At 43.4% G+C, this 5,111-nt stretch overlaps 1 pseudogene; it reads right to left on the bottom strand.

The window, feature by feature from the left end:
- Window positions 1-1,090: 1,090 nt before the first annotated feature.
- LOC119806692 lies at window positions 1,091-2,145 on the bottom strand (annotated as a pseudogene).
- Between the last annotated feature and the right edge of the window lie 2,966 nt (window positions 2,146-5,111).

The raw sequence follows: 5,111 nt of genomic DNA, 5'->3' as shown, positions 1-5,111 counted from the left end.
TATTTAGCTTTATGTTCACCTATGAGAAATTAAAATTTAGTGTATAAACATAAACTTGTAAATTCTAAGAAAGGAGAGAAATTATATGGGCTATGTGTTTTAATAAACCTTTATTCATGTGTTAAACTCCTATCCCAGGAGTGGGTGCATTTGAAGATAAGTTCTTTAAAGAAGAGTCAAGGTTAAACATAAGAGTAATGCCCCATCTGTTAGGACTGGTGATCCTATGGGAAGAGATCCCAGGAAGGTCACTTATCCTGACATGCTATTGCCTTGATCTTGGATTTCAGCCCCAGAACTCTGAGAAAATTAGCTTACATCATTTAAATCACACAGTGCAAATTGTTTTGTGGCATTAGCCTGGGATGAGAAATGAATGACAATTAGGGCAGAAATAAAATATGAAAAATGATATGGAAAATGACACAGCCAACTGACACACACACACACACACACACACACACAGCCCTACATGCATGCATCTTAGCACTTCAGATTATGATGACTTTTCGTGATAACGGGAAAAATCATCCCCCAACTAGTTTAGTTCAAAATTCACTTCACTATCTTGGGTTTTCTCATTTTCATGTATATTTTATAATACCTATCAGTTTCTATAAAATATTGCTGGGAATATTTTTATTTGACTTGCACTGAGCCTACTTTCACAATAATGTGTCTTCCAGTTCATGAATACAGTTAGTCTGGGCAGGTCCAGGGCCTTGAGATATGAAAGTCATTTTTCATTTATTTCCATGAGGTTCTGAAATTCTTAGTTCAGCGACCTCATCACTCACATCTCTTACAATTGGGAATTACTATGCTACTGGTAAATTATTAAATTATAATTCTAATTGTATAATGGTATTCAGTAGAAATATAATTTTTAGGGGTGCAATGAACTTTATTGATGGTATTCAAAAGAGTAGGGCTCCCTAAGCCCCTCCTGCTATTCTGGGGGTCTGGGATGGAAACTGTGAGGGAGATGCTCAGTGTCAAGGGTTGAGTTAGGACAGGGACTGCTCAGCAGCCGAGGGCCTCTCTCTTGCTGTGTCCTTGCTGGGATGGGTGGTCAGGGCAGGCAGGCTTCTTACTCCTTGGAGGCCATGTAGGCCATGAGGTCCACCACTCTGTTGCTGTAGCCAAATTCATTGTCGTACCAGGAAATGAGCTTCACAAAGTTGTCATTGAGAGCAATGCCAGCCCCAGCATTGAAGGTGGAGGAGTGGGAGTCACTGTTAAAGTCACAGGAGACAACCTGGTCCTCAGTGTAGCCCAGGATGCCCTTTAGTGGGCCCTCAGATGCCTGCTTCACCACCTTCTTGATGTCATCATACTTGGCGGCTTTCTCCAGGCGGCATGTCAGATCCACGACGGACACATTGGGGGTAGGAACACAGAAGGCCATGCCCATGAGCTTCCCGTTCAGCTCTGGGATGACTTTGCCCACAGCCTTGGCAGCGCCAGTGGATGCAGGGATGATGTTCTGGGCAGCGCCACGGCCGTCTCACCACAGCTTCCCAGAGGGGCCATCCACAGTCTTCTGGGTGGCCGTGATGGCATGGACTGTGGTCATGAGCCTTTCCACAATGCCAAAATTGTCATGGATGACCTTGGCCAAGGGGGCCAAGCAGTTGGTGGTGCAGGAAGCATTGCTGACAATCTTGAGGGAATTGTCATACTTGTCATGGTTCACACCCATCACAAACATGGGGGCATCTGCAGAAGGGGCGGAGATGATGACCCTTTTGGCCCCACCCTTCAAGTAGGCCCCAGCCTTCTCCATGGTGGTGAAGACACCGGTCGACTCCACAACATACTTGGCGCCGGCATCACCCCATTTGATGTTTGTGGGATCTCGCTCCTGGAAGATGGTGATGGCCTTCCCGTTGATGACGAGCTTCCCGTTCTCAGCCTTGACTGTGCCTTTGAACTTGCCGTGGGTGGAGTCATACTGGGACATGTAGACCATGTAGTTGAGGTCGATGAAAGGGTCATTGATGGCAACAACGTCCACTTTGCCAGAAGTGAAGGCAGCCCTGGTAACCAGGCGCCCAATACGGCCACATCCGTTCACTCCGACCTTCACCATCGTGTCTCTGGAACGAGGCTGGCACTGCATGAAAAGAAGCGGCTGTCTCTAGAACAGGGAGGAGCAGAGAGCCAGAAATATAATTATTAATAACTTTGTAACCTTCAGCCTTTGCAGTTTTTAATTCCAATAGGTTAATTCTTGTGGGTTTTTTTTTTTTAAATTCAATCTATCGGAACTATTTTTTGTTAGTATCTCGGACTGCTTTTAAAGGACCATACAGGTACTGTGCTATTCTATTGCTGCTTGGTTGTAGCATGTCAGTCTCTGACCTGCTCATTCTCTTTAAGCTCACATAGTATACTGTGCCAACACCTACCTTCCTCCAAGGCTCTGTGCATGAAGCCTTCCTGATGTGTCTCTCCCATCTCAATGACAGAGGCTATCTTCTTCATGCACATGAACTAATAATTCCTGAAAGCCAGGAAGTACTAAGTGAACAGCTATAGAGCAGAATCAAATCAAGTTATCAGATCTCAATGACAATCCAAAGGCTTCTAATGTGCTCTAACTCAGTTTTCATGAAAATCTTTGCAATAGTAGAGCATACATAAGTAATAACACAGCTACAGGAGACCACGGGTCAATATGACAATAAAGCAGACATTATACATCCAGCTCTAAGGTTGGGGATCTTGGTCTGGGCTGGTCCAGGGCCATGAGATCAAACTTCTTCCTCCCTGTGAGCTCTTTCCTCATAGACATTCAGAGTGATCGTTCCTTCTCAGTTTAACTTCTAACTGTACCTCACGGCTAGCAGCGCCTTATAGGGATTGCTGGCCAGAGCAAAAAGCATAGTGTTATAGAATAATATTTGAAGATGTGTTACATTTGTTTATGCTGTGGAATATTTGTTTAATGATGCAAAGATATGTTGCATTCTTTTATGTTGCATGTGTTTAACTTTGTAAACTTGTGTTACTTTGCCTGCCTAAAACACCTAATGGTCTAATAAAGAGATGAATGGCCAACAGCGGGGAAAGAGAAAGGATACACAGGGCTGACAGGCAGAGAGAATAAACAGAAGGAGAAAAAGAGGGATCAGAAAGCAGAGAGATTAAGAAGCAAGAACAACAAGAGGAAGAATACAAGGGGCAGCCACCCAGCCAGCCATGGAGTAGCAGTGAAAGTAAGAAGAGGAAAAGCCCTGAGAAAAAGGGAGACATGATAATTTGATATTTAAGTTGAGAAACACAGGCTAGAAATAAGTCAAGCTAAGACTGGGCATTTATTAAAAAAAATAGATCTCCACGTTTGATTTATTTGGGAGCTGGGTGGTAGCCTCCCCACCTGCCAAAAAAGCAAAGAGCCAAAAGAGTGGGAAATAAAACAGCATCGACAGACTTCAAGTAAATTTATGACAAGGTCCAATGATGATTTAAAGGAACAGACTAAAATCTGCCAATAAAACCATGGGCCTTCTGCTCTATACTTGAGTATGATTGTCTAAAACAAGCCTATGAAATATATGTACAATCCCCAAATTCAGGCTGCCAATCTTTGTCTGAGAAACATTGTTAGAAAAAACCCAGAATCCACAAACTAAGAATAAGACATATTTCCCACTTTTAAAGCTCTTGTCTTCTAGTGAAATGGGGAGGAGGCAGAGGCCACTAGTTCTGTAGAACCTTTTAAAGATCGGGTGAACAGTAAATCTTGGATGTAAGCCAGATAATCAATGGCCCACAAAGCTACCCCAGGGCAGTAGCTTCTATATCTCACAAATTCAAAATAAAATGGATTTCACAGATAATGGAAGGGTTAGTTTTATAAAGGAGTTTTAGTATAGGCAAGAAGCTTAAGAGAAGGGAGCAAGTAGATCCTATGTAGCATAAGCAAGTCGAAAAAAAAGGGTTGTCTCAAGGATCCCTATCTAGACGTAATTAAATTGACTGGGCTGAGGCATGGGGTGAACTGGTGAGGCCCACCTACAAACTGCTCACATGCCTTTCCATCCAAGGATCTAGAAGAAGCTTCAGTCACACCTTGATGGAAGAGAGTTATCTATGTTACTTTCATTGGTTAATTAATAAAGAAACTGCCTGGCCCTTTAAGAGACAGAAAATTAGGTAGGTGGAGTAGACAGAACAGAATTCTGGGAGAGTGGGGGAGACGCTTCAGGCAGTTTGCCATAGTGAGTCTCCTGCTTCTCCTCTCCGAGATGGACGCAGGTTAAGATCTCTCCTGGTAAGCCACACCTCGTGGTGCTACACAGATTACTGAATATGGGTTAAAGAAGATGTGAGAATTAGCCATAAGAGGGCTGAAAACTATGGGCCAGGCAGTGATTTAAAAGAATACAGTTTCCGTGTAATTATTTGGGCAAAGCTAGCCGGGTGGTGGGACGTAGCCCGCCGCTCCTTCTACAACACCTCCTCAAGACAACAAGCATCAGGTTATACACTGTTTTCAGGAAGCGTGCTAATAAGTTACTATGTGAACATGAAGAAGATATTAAAAACAAACAAAAACTCAAGAAACCAAATCATGGAAAACAGTGCCCTAAACATTTTTAGTATTTCTCTGACCAACTAGAAATAGACCCAAGAACAGTTCTAGTTTCTGGTCAAACTGGTTGTCAGCGAAGAATAGCATGAAGCAGAACTGTTCCTTTCTGAGTTTCTAACAATACAATGCCAGGGAAGTTTCTATCTCCTGTTCTCATCATTAGGAAACACAGCAGACCCAAGTGAACTGAGCATCAGCAGAAAGCTAAGGCCACCTCCCTAAGTCTGGAGACTACCCTTTCCACATGCTTCCCACCACCAGCTAGCAAGAGATCAGACAGAGATGCCCTGATGGATTCTAGAACTCCAATGGGGAGGCATGCAAGCCCGGCACAGCCCTGTCTTAGTCAGTTAGTCCCTTTTTCCTTGAAGGACTAAGAAGTTCCATGTGATTCTCAAAGCAGGATTTTCACCTAAGGACTATCTAACTAGGACACTTTTCATGTTGAACTCCTAAAGAAATGTTAGCATTGAGTGTGAAAGAGGCCAGTCAGAACCTCTCATCATCAATC

The sequence above is a fragment of the Arvicola amphibius genome, chromosome 2 (genome assembly GCF_903992535.2).
Source record: "Arvicola amphibius chromosome 2, mArvAmp1.2, whole genome shotgun sequence".
NCBI lineage: Eukaryota > Metazoa > Chordata > Mammalia > Rodentia > Cricetidae > Arvicola > Arvicola amphibius.
This window is presented reverse-complemented; position numbering and strand designations above follow the sequence as displayed.